Source organism: Dermacentor variabilis, chromosome 2 (assembly GCF_050947875.1).
Source record: "Dermacentor variabilis isolate Ectoservices chromosome 2, ASM5094787v1, whole genome shotgun sequence".
Lineage (NCBI taxonomy): Eukaryota > Metazoa > Arthropoda > Arachnida > Ixodida > Ixodidae > Dermacentor > Dermacentor variabilis.
The window spans coordinates 80,980,380-81,002,321 of NC_134569.1; the positions used below are offsets into that span (position 1 = coordinate 80,980,380).

Consider the following 21,942-nt stretch of genomic DNA (forward strand, 5'->3'; position numbering starts at 1 on the left):
AAGGTTCGATCTACACGGAAGCTCACTTTCTGGGCTGAAACGAGACTCGCGGCCGCAATGAATTCAAACGAAACCGCCAATCGATGCAACCATCCTCACTACCACAGTAGAAGAATCAATGGCATAACTCGTCGCGACCACGGTATTCTGCAGGTGGGCTGCCAGCGTGGTGTGATCCGTTGCTCAAGGCGGGAAGAGAAAAAAAAAAGGAAATCGCGAAGGCATTTCAAGTTAGGCACCCACAGTGACTTCTTTCAATAGATTTTGTCATCTTTTTGAGTCAGGACTGTAGCGAGGGAGTTGTAGCGCAGAAAAGGCATGAGTACACAAGAAGGCACATATATATTACACACACGTGTGTTATTTGCAACAACAGCCTTTATTTTCAAAACCACGCCATACTATGTGCTATAGACTTTTCGGACACCGCGATACAGATTACGTGGAAGCCGCCTGTTCTGTTGAAAAGAGGAACAAAAAGGAAAAGTTTTGTCAGAAAGCAGCCTTAATTACTAAACACAACTGCTTCGTAAAGGTCCATCACCGGTTGCACAGGCAATCTAGCTTTCAGTATAAGAGACTATGAATGGCTTCCTTATGCCCGATTTATCAGTTGCGTCGACATGCTCAGACTTTACGATTAATCGGGTAACTTCTTGTTTATATATTCTTCAAAGAACAGTATTATTAAACATGAGGCGGCAGCTACATATATGAGAACAAAGTGCCATAAATTCGTCAAGTGGCGACTTCTTCACGTTGTTGTTGTGTTCCCTTAGCCTTTTGTTCATACATTTGCTGGTCGGACCAACATAGTGCTTGCGCTGACAGTGAAACACAGTAGATTACATATGTCCTGCAGTCTACGAACTTTATCTTTCCCTTTTTTTTGCACTCTCAGTGCTTACTAATATTGCCGGATCTGTGTTCTTACAAAGGCTTCCTACCTCGTTGAGCACTGAGAAGGCAACCCTTATGTTATCATGAAGTGCTACTAAAGGAGTTTGAGAGTTCATTTATGTAGTAGCGTTTTTCTTATCAGAAATCGTGAGCATTTAAGCCCGAAATGCTTCTAGCTGCCGCTGTCGGCGACCTTCAAGGCACCTTAAGCCAAGAGAAAGAGCCGTTATTCAGGCATTGTTGCTGACAAGGAAATTTATTCACCCGTAGGCACGCTTGCAACTGTGGTATGTACGAAAAGTACAATATAAGGTACAGCACATGTAATACATCATACTTCATGTAAACAACACAGATTAGCAAATGAAATAATAAATGGTGTCTGCTTGTCACTGGCTTTGCCACACACAACAACAACAAAACTCATTACAGCGTCCACGCAAAAGCGTTATTGTCGGCCTCGAATTTATGAAAGGTACCCGGGGCACATACAGATACAGTCTCAACTCAGGCAACATAATTGAGCATTATTCTGGCTGTAGAAAGACTTTGCCTCGGGAGACGGTTATGTACCGCGTAGACCAGCGGCGAAGAAACTCGGCTGCACCGATTTGGAACAACTGTTCTTCAAGATGACCCCATACTATCACCCGCAGTTTTCGCATTCTGTGGTACATTGGTCTATTTGACTGCCGAGATCGTTCTGCGATGTTGCGGAAGCACCACAAAACGTAGCTAGCGCTGTACTAGACGGGACTCGCAAACCAATCTCAGTGCTGTGGTGGCCGCACGATGGATATTCCAAACATTCTTGCAACTAACTTCCACAAGGTGCGTGCTACAACGCAGTCCTTTACTACATGCGCGTCGGTCTCTGTTTGTGCGCAATAAATGCATTTATCATTCGTTACTATATGCCAGCGTTCAAGCCTGTCTCTTGTAGGTAGAATGTCCTACTGATATTGCCAATGAAAGTCCTTCACTTGAGAGGGCAAATCAGGTGAAAGCACGGCTGTCCATGTTTGTGTAGTAGCTGTCCGTGGAGGTACAGCTGTCTCACACAACATTTCACAAAGCCTGGAAACTGGTGTCGCACGCCACTTTGTAATTCTTAGTTGTACAAGCTGGCTTTGCAAGCGCGCAGCCGCCGCATACTGCGGTGCTGGCGTTACCGCCGTCGGAAGCAAGTTGCCTGTACTCTGCAGCATAAGCGAGAACAAAACGAGATTATCCGGGAAACTCGTCAAAACTTAAGAAAACGCAATTCCTGGCCCCCAACCCATTGTAGAAGACCGCATTATATGCGCTAGTTACCGCCCAAACAAGATACAAAAATATTGCTTCCGAGTTCTTCCTAATGTTTGTTCGCAGTATCAATCAAGCTGTAACTTCTAGTACGCTGAAGTTTTATTTGTCATTTCTAATAGCGGACGTTCAAAAGAACGTTACAGGGCACCCTACACTTCACTCTCATCTTTTGACCATTAGGCTGGATTGTCGGGGCTCCTCTGAACGCCAGCGGTCCCTGAATTCCGCAGCGCAATTTTTGCATTCCCACGAAAGATGGCACCACGCAGTTCCTTCAGGCGCTTTTCTCCTTCTAGATGGGCAGCGCACTATGTCTCCCTGGCGTCTTTCGCTGCCTGTCGTGCAGCCTTCAGCTGGTTTTCTTCTTCAAGCTGTGCAGCGTCCATATGGACCAGGGCACAGTATGATGCCATTGCGAATATGCAATACACCCATTTTAAGTTTGTTGCTAGTATAATTTCCAACCAATCTTCTTTTCTGGCAGCGATCTCATGCTTAGAACTATACACTCGCTTAAATTTCTTATTTCGTATTTACTACTCTCGAGTGCATTTTCTCTAATGTACCGTCGAATCGCATTCATTATGCTATTATTTACTAGTTTAGAATGGCTGGAGTGAAACGGAAGAAGTGCTTGTTCATCAGGAAGGATATAGTACTTGCACTACCAATGCTCGGTACAGACGAAACTCACGTCAAGGAATCTGGTAATGTCATCTAATGGCCATTCAATAGTCAATACAAGGGAATGTAGACAATCACAATGCATATTTAAAACTTCAACGCTCTTCTTTCGGAAACATTCTACCGCGCAGTCAATAAGTACTATACAATCATCCACGTATCCGAAACGTCTTTGTGCATTCGATCTCTCGAGATGCTCCGACAAGGCTCTTTCTGGCTTAACCAAAAATAAATTGTCCAACACAGAAGCCTAGCAGGAGCCAATGTCAACCTCCACCCCTGACTCCTTCTTGCCTTTTGTAGGAATGTACTATTGTCTTATTGGATGAAAGCAGAAGTAAAATTTCCACAGTTTCAAAAAGCAGTAAAATTTCAACAGTTTTCGCGGCCTTATGTCTTGTCTGCGCTAGAACTCGCTCGTTTAAAGACGCACAGCCAACCGACATTGCCACTCTCATGACTGTAGCAGTACACTTTCGGTTGCAGTATGCTTTGCGAAGCTCATCTGAAGCACTGTCAGCAATGTGAGACTTCCCTTCGGTGACCGGGAACCGGGACACGATCAAACGCTTCCGAATTAGCGAGAATTTGATACTATTGAATGAGGCCTACGTCCACCGAGGCTACATGGCGTGTTTCAACATAATTTTCTAAATTATCGGCGCTCTAATTAACAAGCGTTCACTGTATAACGTACATCTCAGTAGTATACACGATGCGGACCACCGACGACGCCGTGGAGATTTTCAGCAGGTGCTCTTTCGTGGAACAGTGGAGGAGAACAACACGGGCCGCCAGATTAATGCCTACTTATTGGATGGTGTGTGAGCAGGGCTGCCAGGAATACGTGAAATGTCTGGCTATCGTCTGGTCATGACAGAGCAATATTTTATGAATATGTTTTCCTCTTTTTTGTACTATTTCCGCAAATAGTCGACCTTCGCATGGATGTGTGCTCTCCGCTGATAGAATATACGCCACACGTGCTCGAACCTATAGCTCTATATTTATTGACTGTAGTGTTCGCCTTTTGTGCAAGATCATATCATTGGAAAGGCTGCCCGTTGCACGAAATATGGGACGTCGTATTTAAATTCACTGTCAGCTCTCGGGGCGGCCGGCTTGTCGTACGTATGCTGCATATATTGTCAATGATGGCTGGTAGGAGACCTTTAGAAACTTCTTTTTTCTCCCTTTACACTGCGACAGTGACAACGCGGCTGCATTCTTTGTGAACCAAGACGCCGTCACCAGGACGTTACCAGTAGTCACTCTAAACAACGCATGCAGCAGAGTTGAGCGGCTTCTAGTGCTTCCTACCGAAATATAAAACAAAAGAAGAAAGAGTGACCGACAGAAAAAAAAAAACTAAGCGGGTGAATTGGGATACTAAACTCATGCGGTTTCATTCTGGATTTGAACTTGACGCCTCTGGTACGAGAAACTCGGATCATATACCAAATCTACACGGACCTACTAAGTGGCTTGCTTAGCCCAAACAGGAGACATGTCGCGTCCTCCCCTTGTTCGAACCTGTACATTATTTAGCACCGAAATTATGCAAGAAAAATAATGCGCACTGTCTTTGACTCGTTCGTGTTGATCACGAGGAGGATTTTACATAATACTGGCCGTAACTATAATGTAACCAACATTGCCACCATTCGGCACTTTATTATTATTTTAAATCCTGCCCATTACCAGCATTTGCACATTTCATAAGCAGAATTAATTAATCGTGCCCATGAACAGCAGTCCTGCTAGCAATTTCCGCTTGTCAATACCATCCATTACCAACAATTCCGCTCCTCGTGGGCAGAGTTGAATAATCCGGCACGTGAGTGCAGGATTATTGAATCCAGCCTACGTCAAACGGGAAAGTTGTTAATGACAACCGAAAGTGTTCATACAGGGAATGCGGTCGTAGGGAAAATCCTAGGCAGACTCCTTGTGGATTGCGAGAATAATAATTATGCTTCTTAGGGAAACACCACAATAATTTATAGTTAAATCAAAAAGCAAGACAAGTCAGTGCCATGGGAAGCAAAACATACCCTGTCTGCTTTTGTATATTGAGAAAATCTCGCTGCAGTATCGCCCAGAACAAAGAACTGGAGGAACAAATAAATAAAATGTGTTCATACTTCGTAACCATGCGGAATGACTGAATAATATTTGACTATAGAAACCTAACCTATTAAATAACTTTGTCTTGCTGGCATTCTGAGGCACGACGTACATGCGAGCAGGGTTAAGGATAAAGCAAGGGGGGCTAACAAATTACTCACCTACTGGATGCCATTTATGCACTGCTATCGCTTTCCCTATAATATATGGAGCCGTAATAGAATAATAACTCTATAATAATATAACCCTATAATATAATACACGGTTATATAGAGACATGGTCGACTTCGGTGGGGGTTCAGGAGCGTGCTCATCATAGCCTGTACGCAAACAGTAAAAGTTGTGTTCCGTTCAAGAGCTTTTGCTTACTCCAGTTTTCCTCAGCAGCACTGTTCAACCGCAATCTCTTCCGACGATGACTTTTGGCATTATAGAAGGAAGAAATGTAAAGGAAAAAAATGAATAGTGGGCCCGTCCGGGATTTGAACCCGGGACCTCTCGCACCCAAAGCGAGAATCATACCCCTAGACCAACGGGCCGTACACTGCGTAGGTGTTGCGCTCGCCATGTCGTTCTATAGCTTATCATTCCGTAGCTCTACACGGAATCAACTTATCGATCACTAATATGTGTCACGTTGATATTCAGCGTAAGAATAAATAAAAAGAGCGGTCAATAAATATTAACGTAAAGCTTATTGAATAACATCTTCATGAGTAGCCTTACTACACGTGCATCGATTTAGAAGAAATAAAGCAGCCATTGTACGGTCATCGTGCAAAATATTTCTGTGGGCCACGTATTTAGAGTTGCCTGTTGTTCGAAATGTTTAATTTTGGTGCGAAAACTACGCCTCACGGCTTTGCCGACGAGTTAGTCCAGCGGCAAACCAAACCGGGCTTAGTGATTTCTTTACTCCACCGTAGCTGCGTGAGATGGGATTAGTGGCCACGTCAGCTGAAGCAGGAGAACGAAGTTAACTCACCCATCCACCAAATCGGAGACGAGTTTGACACCGCTCTTACTGAGTAGTGGCGTTAAGCAACGGCGAATATTGTCTCCTCTTGGTTCGAAGAACGAAATGAATAAATAATTATATAAATTACTCTAGGTGAAGATCGCTTGTAGTCCTAATTCTGAGTTCCCGATGTATGTAGCAAAGCCAGTGAATGAAATCCTTCTTGAGCCTTATTCGTTGCTCTTTGTTCGTCTGACTGAAAGTTGCCGTTCACGATTTCCTGTAATTCGGTCCTACGATGCAATGAAATGGTCAAATTTCACTAAGCGAATGGTTTCACTAAGCGAGGATTCGAGTACTTGAACAGGATACTCGCACTTTGCTGCGCACTGCGCATATTGGCGGTTGATTTCATACCCTCCGTATAGCATTGGCAACAGAGCACTCGAAACCACTTGTTGCAACACCGCTACACTTCAGGGTCACCTTGGTCGACGGGAACGTTGTGGGACACCATGCATTTCAAGGTCGTCAACCGTAACCAGACACAGGACCAAACAGAGATTTTCGCACTCGTCAGCCTTCTTGACACCTCGCACATCGGGGCTTTCTGTAGATGTCGTTCTGGTTTCAACAATATGCCAAGTTGATTTACTTCTCAATTTTTATTTCAGATCGCGTTATTTTTAATAAGAAATTTAGATATCGCGCACGTGATCACATATTATATAACAGTCTTAATAGTTAAAATGCATCTGACTCGATTTGCAGCCTAGCGATGCAGCCGAAACCAGCTAAAAATGGGCAGCTTGTTTATTATTTTTTTTTAGATACCATTCCTTGTCGAAAACAATCCATTAAGCATGCATGCTGTTGTCGTAGCCAATTACCTTGATCCACTCTTTAAATGCAATTTCATTGCTTTAAAAGCTTGCAGGTATACCCTGATATTTTCCCTTTTCTTCCTATCCTAAGTCACCTTTGCAGCTCGTATCGATTACTCCAGTTTATTGCTTTGATATCACGAACAACCTTATTTGTATTCTTCATAACTGCCGGTTTTAAGCACTCTGGTTCAAGTGAGAGCCTCTCTTGTCTCTCGCAAACTTTAAAGGGCCCCTGAAACGGTTCGGACAAATTTTGTAGACGCGTGGGGTACAGCTTAAGTAGAACATTCGCACCACAATTTGAGTGAAGCGTTACGTATTAATGGAGCTACAAGCGATTAGAAGTTACCCTCCTCCCCATCCACGCTTTTCCTCCTCAACTCGTTCGCCGAGCGAGCGGGGCTACGCTCCGCCTTCACTGGTCCTGCGTCACGATGCGACGTCACATCGTCCACTTCCGTTTGTTTTGGAGCCCGCCCCCGCCCGCGCGAGACCTCTCCGCTAGCCGCTTGGCTGTCGACCCCAAGCGAGAGCTATCGAAGCAGCGTGCGTTGCGAGCATTCTGTCGTAGCGCCGAACGTGTCTGGTATTCCGTTAACCACAGGCAAGCTGGTCATTTCGGCAAATCATTGGAGGCATAAACTCAAGCTGATGAAGGAACTTTGGCGTAGACGTACGTGAGCGGCCTGATCGGTCTACACGGTCCAGACACTTGTTGGCGCAGCGCTTAACCAGCCAAACAAAGCGCTAATATTGCTCTAACCAAGTGTAAAACATTTTAAACATTTATAAAAACAACGTGTCGATGATTACACTCCTGCGAAAAATACGCACCAGCAGCAAAGAAGAATACGCTTCGTTGCTGCTACTGTGTATGGTTGCGCTCTATGCCACCAGGTGGCTGCACCGTGCAGACCATTCACATTTGCCCTTCTGCTCATCTCGGCTCATCCCGTTACGGCACAGTCAAGCGGCCAGACCCTGTCCCCTTGCGCTTACGTTTGCCCTAATACGGGACTCGCGAAACGCTGTTGCGTTAGTAATCTTCCGGTGTAAAGTGACGGCCACAAACGCGCAAATCCTGGCGCCGATCGGATAGCGGTAGTCCGATGCGCAGCAGCCAGTTCGCTCGTACGCTGCCTTGCAGAGGGACACGATGTCGCAGCTTAACATATTGCCAGTCGCTACGTTTGCAGTCCACAAGGCAACAAAGTCGAATCATAGTGCTCGCGAAAAGACTCAGACCAACTGTGACCGCGGAGCTCTCGTCGAAATGGAGTACGTTGTAACACAAGCAGACGACACTTGCTGTGTGCCGGAAGTGCTTAATGTACTGAAAAATTGTTCTTGTGCATTCTCTTTATGTTACTTTCTTTTCATAAAAACAAATTAACTAACATTCCAACTATTACGAAGATCATTTGTTTACCATAAAGTTGGAAAAATTATCGATCACGCGCCCTTGTCAGCCAATCGGATAGCTCGCCCCACTGACGTCGTATGGGTGATTTCGGTCATATGGGTAGGGGCGGCTTAAAATTCCGCCGAGCAGTGCGCTGCGATCGGCAGCGATGTGCATTTTTAAAACCTTATAATAAATTACACGCTTTACGCAGAGCACTTAGATGTGTCAATTAATGATCAGAAGGACCTACTCTAACGACTCAGTACGTTTGTAGAAAATCGTCAAAAGCGTTTCAGGGTCCCTTTAATATTGAAGTTTTTCTTGCGTCATTGAGGTACACTTGCATGAAATGCTCACGTGGCGTGATCTGTCTCGGAACATTTACCACCGTATGTTAACCAACCTGCGCAGGCCACGACCTAAGCACGGCCACTAAATCAGCCTTCCTCTGATCAAAAGCCTTACGCCATCGAACCACACTGGCACGGTAGAAGCGACATTGACACGTGCTTACCATTAGGACGAAAGCGGCAGCTACTCTTTTAAAGGGACCCTGAAACGCTTTTGACGATTTTCTACAAACGTACTGAGTCGTTAGAGTAGGTCCTTCTGATCATTAATTGACACATCTAAGTGCTCTGCGTGAAGCGTGTAATTTATTATAAGGTTTTAAAAATGCACATCGCTGCCGATCGCAGCGCACTGCTCGGCGGAATTTTAAGCCGCCCCTACCCATATGACCGAAATCACCCATACGACGTCAGTGGGGCGAGCTATCCGATTGGCTGACAAGGGCGCGTGATCGATAATTTTTCCAACTTTATGGTAAACAAATGATCTTCGTAATAGTTGGAATGTTAGTTAATTTGTTTTTATGAAAAGAAAGTAACATAAAGAGAATGCACAAGAACAATTTTTCAGTACATTAAGCACTTCCGGCACACAGCAAGTGTCGTCTGCTTGTGTTACAACGTACTCCATTTCGACGAGAGCTCCGCGGTCACAGTTGGTCTGAGTCTTTTCGCGAGCACTATGATTCGACTTTGTTGCCTTGTGGACTGCAAACGTAGCGACTGGCAATATGTTAAGCTGCGACATCGTGTCCCTCTGCAAGGCAGCGTACGAGCGAACTGGCTGCTGCGCATCGGACTACCGCTATCCGATCGGCGCCAGGATTTGCGCGTTTGTGGCCGTCACTTTACACCGGAAGATTACTAACGCAACAGCGTTTCGCGAGTCCCGTATTAGGGCAAACGTAAGCGCAAGGGGACAGGGTCTGGCCGCTTGACTGTGCCGTAACGGGATGAGCCGAGATGAGCAGAAGGGCAAATGTGAATGGTCTGCACGGTGCAGCCACCTGGTGGCATAGAGCGCAACCATACACAGTAGCAGCAACGAAGCGTATTCTTCTTTGCTGCTGGTGCGTATTTTTCGCAGGAGTGTAATCATCGACACGTTGTTTTTATAAATGTTTAAAATGTTTTACACTTGGTTAGAGCAATATTAGCGCTTTGTTTGGCTGGTTAAGCGCTGCGCCAACAAGTGTCTGGACCGTGTAGACCGATCAGGCCGCTCACGTACGTCTACGCCAAAGTTCCTTCATCAGCTTGAGTTTATGCCTCCAATGATTTGCCGAAATGACCAGCTTGCCTGTGGTTAACGGAATACCAGACACGTTCGGCGCTACGACAGAATGCTCGCAACGCACGCTGCTTCGATAGCTCTCGCTTGGGGTCGACAGCCAAGCGGCTAGCGGAGAGGTCTCGCGCGGGCGGGGGCGGGCTCCAAAACAAACGGAAGTGGACGATGTGACGTCGCATCGTGACGCAGGACCAGTGAAGGCGGAGCGTAGCCCCGCTCGCTCGGCGAACGAGTTGAGGAGGAAAAGCGTGGATGGGGAGGAGGGTAACTTCTAATCGCTTGTAGCTCCATTAATACGTAACGCTTCACTCAAATTGTGGTGCGAATGTTCTACTTAAGCTGTACCCCACGCGTCTACAAAATTTGTCCGAACCGTTTCAGGGGCCCTTTAAAGCCTAGAATAGGAGCCCATTCCGCTTCTACCTCGGCACGCGACTACACGTTCATTAAGGCATGTATAATGAAAGGCTTTACGAAAGAAAATCCAGCCATTCAAGCGGGGAACTAGCCGGAAAAGCAGGTCTGCACACGTGGGTTGGAAGTTTTCATAAGAAATAATAAGGGTATCACACGTGCCCTGGGCAAAAATCCCTTTAGTATATAGTGCACCCAAAAATAAAAGTGAATGTGTAGCACACCTTTTGCTCAACATATGCTGGGAACTCGATTACAGGTTCCTTTCGCGAGCACCGCAGGAAGGCATTGACCTTTTGTTTTTGGGCACCGGGGGAAAAAGAAAGAAAACGAGGGCCCGTCCGGGATTTGAACCCGGGACCTCTCGCACCCAAAGCGAGAATCATACCCCTAGACCAACGGGCCGAGCACGTAACGCGCCTTATAGCTGCAGCCGAGAAAAGACGCACACAGAAGGCCCTTGCCTTCTATAGCGCCTCCCTGAAGCTGCCGCACAGCGGGACGCCTTTTGTATTCATGCAGCGCACCGGCTTCACCGCTCAGAGTGCTTAAGGCCACACTCGCCCGCATGCAGATGTCGAAGGAAAGGTCGAGGCGGCTTAGAAAATAAAAGAGACCGTGACGCCGCGCTATGTTATAGTTCTGCTTGAACCTCGTAGAAAAAAAAAACATAAAGGCCAGCTATCGCAATACCGCGAGCCCACACTTTGCACTCTTATGCGAGGGCACAGACTCTCTGCATACGAATCCACTTCGTGAACACCGCGGCACGCACCTGCGCAATTTTTAATACTTCTAGGTCAAAAACCTTGTGTTTGGAGTACGTGCGCTGAAATAAGGGAGTCTGAAGGTGGCGCTATTTGTATAACTCTATAGCAGACGAATTGCCGGTGGAACTGACTTGTTCACAAATAAACACAGTCACTCGCAGCTAGTATGAGGAAAGCGAAAAAAAAATCGAATAACTATGACGGGGGGCTGGTCTTGCCAAAAGGGGGAGCTTTGAGGTTCGCGCGATTTATCAGTGGGGTGTATGACGGATAATTTTATGACAGAAAGATGTGGGTTTTACACAAAAAGAAAGCAAACTTGTTAGCACGTAAAAAAATTATTGTACATTGCATCTCACATGCGACACAGGCATAGCAAAAGCATCTGCTCTTCAAATCTGAACAGCCTTGACATAGTACACGCGCTTCTAACTTTATGTCGTGGACAGCTGCTCTAGCTCAGTGAGTGTTTCTGCTGTCTACGAAGCTCAATAAATGGCAAATATACAGTACTTATAAGATTGTAAAGCGAAGAATGAAAGCCCCTTATTTAGCAAATCAGCGGATATAAAGAGATGCATCTCTCAAGACCACCAGGTGATTTATACATATGAGTCTCCCTGAACCCTCTTTCCAAACTTAACCGTCCTGCTCTTCTGACGTTAACATTTCTCATCGAGGTGTACTTAACATGCTCCTCCGGTTACAAGTAAAATCATACGTTGATCCAGACTGCATTCCCAACACCTTCCTTAGGCGTTATGCGGAACATTTAAGTAAATTCCTTGTAGTAATCTTTCAGGCCTCTCTATTCCGCGGTACTTACGCTCGATTGGAAAGTAGCACGTGTTGTCCCTATATTAAAGAAAGGTGATCCAAGCTCTGTCTTGAATTGCCGACCGATTTCCATATTATCCTCTTCTCGTAAATTAATTGAACACGTTGTTGCTGACTACATGAACGATTTCTTAAACGAGCGTAACATTTTATCTCCTTTGCAACATGGCTTCAGGAAGGCGCTCTCGACAGTCACCCAATTAAGCACAGTCATTAACTCGTTTGCTTCTGTCCTTGACAAGGCTGGCCAAGTAGATGTGATATTTTTGGATTTTCAAAAATCATTTGATGTAGTTCCTCATGACAAATTAATTCGTAAATTAGAATTCCTTCGTCTTCCTGGCTTTATCCTGTCCTGTGTTTCTGCTAACTTAACGCGTCGAAAACAGTACGTAGTGATTGATGGGCAGCAGTCCGATTCTCTTTCGGTAACCTCTGGCCTACCTCAAGGCAGCGTGCTTGACCCACTTCTATTTCTTATCTATTGCAACGACGTAGTTGTTGTAATAGAGGCCCCTGTCAATATTCGTCTCTTCGCAGACGACTGTATCATTTTAACGATATTAATACAATTAATGATCAACTATCTCTTCATTTAGCCTTAAACAACATTCTTGAGTGGAGCAACAAGTGGGGAATGAAATTTAACTCAGATAAATATGTGCTTCTACATATAGCAAACAAAAAACTACCCCTGAAGTTTTCTTATTCTATTGGCCAAGACCCTTATTCCGAAGTGAGTGAGTTCAAATATCTTGGAATTACAATTACTAACAACCTAAATTGGAATAGCCACATTGCTGCTACCGCCTCTTCTGCTTTCAGAAAGCTACGTCTACTTCATCATAAGCTCAAACATGCATCCCATCAAGTAAAATCATTAGCCTATACCACTTTTATTCGACCCAAATTGGAATACTCGTGCGGTACTTGGGACCCGCTTACCGAAATCAAAATTAACGCCCTTGAAAGGATACAGAGAAGAACCATACCTTTTATTTTTTTCCAAATACGGCCTAGAAGAGTCTATAACTGAGTTACTGCGGACAAATGGTTTTCACATCCTTCAAACGAGGCGAAAGATAATACGCCTGAAGTTCCTTTACTCCTTCATAAACCATAAAATTTCTTTAGATCCTAGGCTATACATAACTCTTTCTGCATCCAGGAAAACCCGTCAGTCCCACCCCCTCGCTCTCTCCCCTTACATTGCCAGGACAAACCTCTTAAAATTTTCTTTCTTTCCTCGAACTATAGAAGAATAGAACCTCATCCCTTTCCATCATCTGAACTCCCCTGAATCAATCCAGACTCATATTATTATTATTTCCTAAGTGAAATTGGCTTTGTTCTGTATTGTTTCATTTTATAAGTTTTATATTTTGCAATTCTGCCTTTTGTACGCGTATTTTTTATTTGCTACATTGCCCCTCCTGCTTGGGCCACACGGCCTGTAGTATCATGTAAATAAATAAATAAATAAAAAAATAAATATATAAATAAATAAGATATCTTCAGAGACAACACGTGGCTGTCCAACAGCATATGAGTTTCACATTTTTAGCGCGAAACGGGGAGAACGACAGAGATACGCAAGAAGAAACACGCCGTACGGTTGAAGCGTCAACTGGCGCAAATCAATTTAGCTTTGCCATGGCATTCGATTGTATTATTTCGGTTACTGCACAAACATGTACTGCGTAGGGCTCTATCAACCCCTCCACGAACGCGCAACTTCGGGAACAAACTTTACGTCACACTAGCGGTGTCAACCCAGCTAATGTGAGACGCGTTCGCACGATACAGCAGGTCGTGTTAACTTTTTCATTGTTGTACAATTGTGAGGCAAACTTCCCCGTAAGTTTATTCGAAAGGCGGCTAAATTTGATTACCTGAACCCGATATATATAGGCTTGTGTTCCTGAGAACGTATTTTATGAATATTTCTATTGATTTCTTATCCGTCAGGTCGAGTAGCTGATCCCAAAGAAAACAGTGGTGCGGCTCGGCGCTATCCATGACTAAGGTCCAAGAGAGCCAAAATTCAGTATAATTGAGAACAAGCACTAAATTGACTTTGAATTCTGGGGTTTTACTTGCCAAAACTACGTCGTTATTATGAGGCGCGCATTTTGACCACCAGGGGATCTTTAACGGGCCCCAATGAACAGACACGAGCGTTATTGCATTTTTCCCGCATCGAATTGTGGCCCCCAGCTGCGGTTTGATCCCGTGGCCTCGTGCTTAGCAGCGCAACACCATAGCCATTAAGCCACCAAAAGAAGAAGTCCCTTCGAGCGTCCGCTGCTTCTTCAGTGAAATATTACTTTGTGTTTTCTTCGAAGGATCAGTGCTGTGTTGATACTTCGTTGTTGTCCAGAGAGAAGAGACATCCTGTGGGACACCTATGTGCAAAAGATCACGCACAATATCGCGTGGTTGTGCTGCACTCCGCAGCGCATCTGCGCCTACCACGGCGGTAGGCAGCAAAGAACGCCGGCACAAGCCATACGTCCGACAGCGCGTTCCTAGGCGCATGAGTGCCGCAGAATCGGCGCCGCACTCGGAAGTGTCACAACATGCGCCTAATGTCATCAAGCCGGTGACGCTAGTTTTCAACGCTTCTCTACCTTCCAGCTCACCTTCAGTGAATATGGCTTAGTCAAGCGAGAGTGAAGCCAAGAAACCACGGGTTGATGGCGACAGGACATCTACGTTTGAGCTAAGTGAAGATGAAGACATAGACTGCGATGAAACGCCATTCTCCTTCGTAACCTATAAAAAGAAGGGGCCTGAGGAAATTCCAGTTGTATTTTGACCCTCAGAGGAAGGGCGCAACTTCTGGCACGTGAATACAAACTGCGCTGCATCGGAAATTTTTTCAGCGGCAAAGGAAAGGGTGCATTCATTCCGCGTGAATAGAGATGGAAGCTTCTCTGTCAACGTTACTTCAGTCTCATCTGCAAGGCATCTACTGACGATGAGCGAAGTGGCTGGTTTGGGGGTCAAGCCATTTATTCCGGCATCTTATACCAGGAATGTTGGCAAGATACGCAATCTGCTAGTTGAGTATACGGAAGAACAACTGGTTGACTTCCTGATGGATTTTGATATGACATCTGCCCGTCGTCAAGCGCGCTACAATCGCCAAGAAGATGGAGCGGTTGAATCACGCCCTCTGAGAACTGTCATTTTCCATTTCAGAGAAGACACACCAATGCCGCAACGAGTGCATTTAGGTTTCACGAGTCATCCCGTAGAAGAATATCATGGCTCTGCTCTGAGATGCTACAACTGCCAGAGATTTGGACATCTGTCGAAGAACTGCCGCAGTCCACGTTGCTGGAAGATATGCTCAGAAGACCACAACCATTCAGAGTGTAAGTCTGTGTGTCAGCCAAAGTGTGCCAACTGTGGCGGAAATCACACAGTTTCCTATTCCGGGGGCCCTCAGAGCAGAGCTGCCTCAAGGTTACGCAGATATGAGTTGAAATACGGAAGGCTGCATCCTCGTAATGCGCCCACATCCAACCTTGATGCTGTAAGATGCGCGCCTCCAACTCCCAACAAAGAAAAAGAGCGAGGGGTCAATGTGAACTACTCTGCAGCTCTAAAGTACTCAGGTCGACAACATTCTGACAGTGAGCTACATGATCCACCTTCAGATAATACTACTCATCTTGCCCAGGCTTCGAGTGAAATTCGCCGACCTTCTCAGCAACGCCCTCTGCCATTGACACAGCGACCTCATCTAACATCTCAGCGACTACCTCAGCATTCGCCTCAACCACGCCAGTCATGCCAGCGACCATCTGTCAATTCTTCAGCGACCTGCTGCGAGCGCAGATGGAGCTTCAGCGTCGTTTGGTGATTACGCGTCTTCATGCGTGGCACAGATTTTCCTGCCCATGCTATTCACAGCTCTGCGTGCAACTGTCAGTGCCATTCCACACGCAAACAACCTACCAGAGGTAAAAGCACTGCTTTCTATGGAATCGTTGGGGTTTCCACAACCACCAAAAGCTCCACGGCAGGCTTACAATGAATAATCTTTACAACAATGTTTCATATTTCAGTGGAGTGCTAATAGCCTTCCAGATAAGTCAGCTCATTTTCGCAAACTACTAGCTCAACATAACTTTCCTGTTTTATGTATTCAGGAGGCAGGCGTAAGAGATGACTTTCGTCCTTCAAACTATGTTATATATATATCATCGCGCATTGCTGGAAGTAACAGAGCGATCTTATGCGTGAGAAAAGACCTGCCGTCCTACTTAATACAGTCGGGCAATTTAGATATACCGGAGTTCGTAGCAAGCAAGATTTCTTTTAGAAATACAAGTGTCACAGTGACCAGTCTTTATCTACAATGTTCTAGCAAAATATCAGCAGAGAGCTTGGTGAATGTGTTCGGTATCGCCAACTCACATGTGCTGGTTTATGGGGACTTCAATGCACATAACGTCATCTGGGGCAGTGAATATAACGACTCCGGCGGAAGCATTATAGAGCCTGCCCCAGAAAAAGTGATCTGATTGTGTTAAACGACAGCTCTCTAACGTTCTTGCGGGGGTTTCGTTACTTAAGCTGTATAGATGTTGCGCTCTGCTCACAAGACTTTCTTGATGGCTTTGAATGGTCAACGGACATAGAAACGCACGGTAGTGGTCATTTTCCGATCCTGGTAAAACATCGTCTCATACGGAGTGAACGGACCCGCGCTACTCAAAATATACTAATTGGCATAGTTTTCGTCACCATTTGAGTAACTCATTGGCCGAAAATCCGAATTTACAAAGGTTTCCATATGTATTGCGTGAGTCTTACAAGATCTGCACAAAGCAAGTCGTTGTTCCAAATGAATACGCTGCCGTCGACGGGGAATTAGAAGCAATTAGAAGATGCGAATTAAGCGCAATTAGAAGATGCGCTGAACGGGCTTACCGCGGCAGTGGAAAGCTAGATGAATGCAAGACGCTTACAAACGCTTACAGACGCTTACAGACGCTTACAAAAATTAGTTACGAGATGGCCAGAATACTGCGCGTCGTTGTCTCCGTTTACTCGAGTTCCCAGAATATGGTCAGTTGTCTGATCTTTTAGTGGTCCAGTTACCCAGAGCCATCCCTTCCGAGCCCTTGCCGTAGCTCGAAGCACTCCGGAAACATCTGTTGCTGACGAATTCTGTCAACTTATATCCAGACGAGTATTTCCGTGTACTTGCCTACAATTTACAAGTTCGACAACACTAGCAGAACAGAAGGTTCGTGCGTGCTTTATGTCACAACATCCTCAACTTGACCGTGTGTTTAGTTTAAATGAATTGAAATGTGCTCTTTCGTCATGCCGTACAAAGACGACCGCAGGCACAGATGGTGTTACGTATGTGATATTGAAAAACCTAGGTCCAGTAGGAAGAATGGCTCTTTTGGAGATATTTAATGATATCTGGATGAGAGAGACTCTTCCAGATTCAAGGAAATTAGCTCGGGTAATACCAGTACTAAAACAAGGAAAGACTTCCCTTTGTCTTGACTCCTACCGACCCCTCAGTCTCACAAGCTGTTTTTCCAAACTAATGGAGAAGGTGATAGACAGTCGACTGCAATGGTGGTGTGACCACACAAATATGTCTTCCAACTACATGACCGGTTTTCGACAAAATCGGTGTACAATGGATGCATTATTAGACATTGCCACGTGCGTCGAACATGAACCAATTTGTAGAAATGTGACAGTACCAGTATTCTTAGACATTCAAAGAGCATTCGACACTGTAAGTCACTTTACGTCCTTGCTGGTATGTTGGAGCTTGGCCTACACGGTCGAACACTGCGATGGGTATCAAATTCCTTGAAAGATAGAAAGATATTTATGGGAACAATCGAAGGAGAGAGTAATTATCACAGCATCACGCAGGGCGTTCCGCAGGGCAGTGTTCTCAGTCCGTTTTGTTCAACTGTGTCATGGCAGCCTTGCCACAGAAACTCCCGTCTTGTCTACAGTATTCTCTGTACGCGGATGACATCTGCATGTTGGCCTCTGGATCTCATATAGAAGACATTCAATTAACGCTGCAAGAGGGTCTTGATAGTATCGACACCTTTTTAGGAGAAAGAGGCATCAGTCTTTCGTATCCACAGACAGCCTTTCTTGCTTTGACTAGACGACAGCTGAATAATTTCCAACTTACGCTTAATGGGCAAACTTTGATGTTTCTGAAAGAGCATAAATTTCTTGGAGTTATTCTTGACCTCCAGCTAACATGGGCATCACATAGACGCGCAATTGAAAAGCAGACCAATGCAGTAATAAACATACTTCGGCGACTCGCTGGCACAACGTGGGGGGGATCAGCCTCTTCACTACTACAAGTTCATAACGCACTCATAAAACAAAAAATTGCTTACTCGGCACATATTCTCCATGGCTTATGGCAAACTTCTGAGGAACGTCTTCAACGTTTACTAGCAAGGGGGCTACGAGTGTGCCTTGGGGTTCCGCAGGCTACCTCGAGTTCTTTAGTAATTGCTGAAGTTCGTACCCACCATTTCGAGTCATATAAACTGTTGAAACATACCGACATATTTATCGCATCTTAAGCCAACAAGACAAGCATCCATGAAACGTCGCGCTTACCGAAAGCAACAAAAGAAAAATTAACGATGTTGTTCGAGAACATAAAGCATTATTACCAAGATTTGAATTAGGCAAAGTGGACGTTAGTTACCCTCCCTGGATGTTAACATGTCCTAAAATAGTATTATCGGTTGACTGGATTATATCTAAGAAAGACATATTCATAGTAGCCGCACAACAACTGGCACTTTTCCAAATTTACTCATTATATTCCCAGTACATCCACGTTCACGCAGATGGTTCGTGTCATAAAAACTCTTCGACTTCAGCATTCGTCATTCCACATTTAGCGCTAGAGCAAAACATGAAAATTATCTCGAGAGACATCTTCCACTGTGGCAGAACTGTTTACAATATTGTGTGCTTTGCGTTTCATAAAATCAGAAAAGCATTCGCTAAAATGGTTTATCTTTAGCGATTCCAAGCCGCTGTCACGTTACTACAGAGCAATAAGAAAAATTCTTTGAACACTTTGCTATTGTATGAGACGCTCAAAGAACTTACAAAAGTAAGCGCAATGAACCATGTAATTGCATTTCAGTGGATACCTGGGCACTGCAATATTCCTGGTAATACTGCAGCGGACGCAGCGGCGAATCGCGCGCACAATAACGCAGAGACAACCAACCTTCCCCTATTGCGTAGTGAAGTCCGTCTGATCCTGAGACAGATTTCCTGTCGCCTCAGCAAGACTACCTGGTTTGATCTGCAAACTAAAAACTCTGAGTTATACTTTATAGACCCAGGTATAAACTTATCAATGCCGGAAAATCTAAAAGACAAAAGAAAATTTGAAACATTGATGCACCACCTGTGCCTTGGTATTGCATTTACGAAACACTTCTTGTACAAGATAAAACGTGTCTCTAGTCCGCAGTGTTTTTGTGGCCATCCAGACGAAGATGTGCACCATCTTCTCCTCTAGTGCACGAAATACGATCCACAATAAAGGGTCCTGCAAGCAAATTTGTTGATATTAGACAGAAGACCATTCACTTTAAAAAACATACTTGGCCCATTGCCAACTGCGGGCCTTCAGAAAAGAGCCCTTCTTCCTCTCAAAAAGTATTTAGAGGACCCCAACATTTCGGAAAAATATCAACTGTCAGATTATCCGAATACGCTAAATGAGTAACATAAATGTTTTTCGTGGCTCATAAATGGTTTATGTTGTGATCGCAACTTTTACGCAATATGTATAGTTCTGTTCTGTACTTGCAGTGTATTACATGTGTGTTTTAGCTGTTAAAGATATCTGACTTTATATATGCGCACGAGTACTGAATTCATGTGATCCATGTACTGTAGGACTGTATACTTTTTATTCATCCAGTGTTCTACTGAGTGTCATATATTGTGTCGCTATTCTCCCTTTTTACGCAAATTTATTTCCTTTGCCAAGGGACAAGGAGTAGCCGGTGCCTCCATAAAGGCGCCAAACTCTCCTAATATGCATTTCAATATTAGTAATCAAAAAATGCCACCACGGCGGGTGAAGCCCTATACTGGCATGCACTGCCTCTGTTGCATTCAGTAAGACCGGCGCTCGTCTATGAATACTATGCGCTTTGAGTAGATTTCAGTTTGGAACAGCAGATGGCTTCGTCGATTAACCCCATACTTCCGTTCCACTTAGGTATAGACAAAAAACACCTTGACAGCAGTGCACTAATTGCAGACTAAAATATTTTATTTTCCTTTCTCTTGCAGTATGATTTAGCTGCAATGAGGTCAGATGGGTGATAAACTCAGGAACAATAATTTAAATGCTTCCCTAGTTGACCTGTTTTCGAGCACGTTAATGTTTATTGATCGTTAATCCACTTGCTTGATAGGCTGTTAGTTGATGCATATATTGAACGAATTAATTAACAGTTGTTGTATCTTTACTGTGCTTGTGGTCATCGTAAAATCAAAACGAGACAGCGTTACAAGCATATTCACTAAGTATGAACGCTTACATGAACACAACGTATACAATGTACTTTTTTATGTATTCCAAATCACTCACAGCGTAGCACATATGTTTGCCGTCCGTGTAGCTTGATAATATTTTAATACCAGGAAAGAAAAAAGAGATGTAGTCACTAGGACGCACTGATATTATTTTTAGGATAATTCACACATTCATAGATCATGCGCAATAGCGTCACTTCCGGTCCAAACGTCATACTGCTCCCTCCAAAAAGGCCGTCTCTTTATCAAAGAGGTCGACAGACGCCGTGAAACCACAGCTTACACCATTCCGCCTGATAGCGTGTGCCTCTATAATTTCACGCACGTCCTTATCCCTTTGTCTGGCAAGAACCACACAATCATTAAACAAAGGTGCGCAGCCGAACTCTTGACAACGAGAGAGATACGACCAGGGATTACACGTGCGTGAAATTATAGTGGCACAAGGAATCAGATGGAATGTTGAAAGTTTTTTTTTTATTGAAGTGAATATTAGGAGAGGTTGGCGCCTTTATGGTGGCACCGGCTACTCCTTGTAACTTGGCAAAGGAAATAAATTTGCGTAGAAAGGGAGAATAGCGACACGAAATATGGCACTCAGTAGAACACTGGATGAATAAAAAATATACAGTCCAACAGTACATGAGTCGCAAAGTTCTGTGCATTAGTTCAGTCCACGTACGCATACATAAAGTCAGATATTTAGAACAGCCATAACACACAACACATGTAATGCACTGCAAGTACAGAACAGAATTATACATATTGCATAAAAGTTGCGATCGCCACATAAACCAATTATGAATCACGAACAACGTTTATGAAAGTCGTGCTCGCGATTCGTCTGTCGATATTGTTGTCGACTGCTCTTATTGGAAGGAGCAATACGAAGTTTGTACCAGGAGTGGCATGGCTGCGCACGGTGTGTGAATGTGTGAATATTTCCGATAATAAACTGTTGAAGTTAATGCATCGTTGTGTCTACGTCTCCCTTTTTGCCCTTGGGTGCTGGCGCTGAAACGTTGTCCAAGCTCGTATGACACGCCCAACACGCAGCAGTCCTTCATGTAGCACTGTATACAAGGGCCTAAGGACGACTTTTGCGGCGAACAAGCCTTCTATAGTTCAAACCTCATTTTTGAGGCCCAGTATGCTGAAACTGCTGCTGGTTCGAAGATTATATGCTAAGTGGTCATGTCTTGAAAAGAGGTAGGCTAGAATTCTGCAGTAGCATTATGTGCCGTACAGCTATAGAAACGAAAGATATTTGGATAATTTTAATCTACCATTTACCTAATTAGTTTGTGTCAGCTTAGGCACTGACTGACATCTGCCATTGCTGATAACGTGCTACCAAAAATAAGAAAAGACAAACGAAGAAGGAAATACAGAAAGAAGTACAATAACATGCCCTTG

General features: G+C 44.6%; 2 non-coding genes across 2 annotated transcripts; both read right to left on the minus strand.

The window, feature by feature from the left end:
- Positions 1–5,486: 5,486 nt before the first annotated feature.
- TRNAP-UGG (transfer RNA proline (anticodon UGG)) lies at positions 5,487–5,558 on the minus strand. Its single transcript has one exon. It is a non-coding gene; the product is annotated as a tRNA-Pro (tRNA).
- A 5,099-nt stretch (positions 5,559–10,657) lies between these two features.
- On the minus strand, positions 10,658–10,729 carry TRNAP-UGG (transfer RNA proline (anticodon UGG)). Its single transcript has one exon. It is a non-coding gene; the product is annotated as a tRNA-Pro (tRNA).
- Between the last annotated feature and the right edge of the window lie 11,213 nt (positions 10,730–21,942).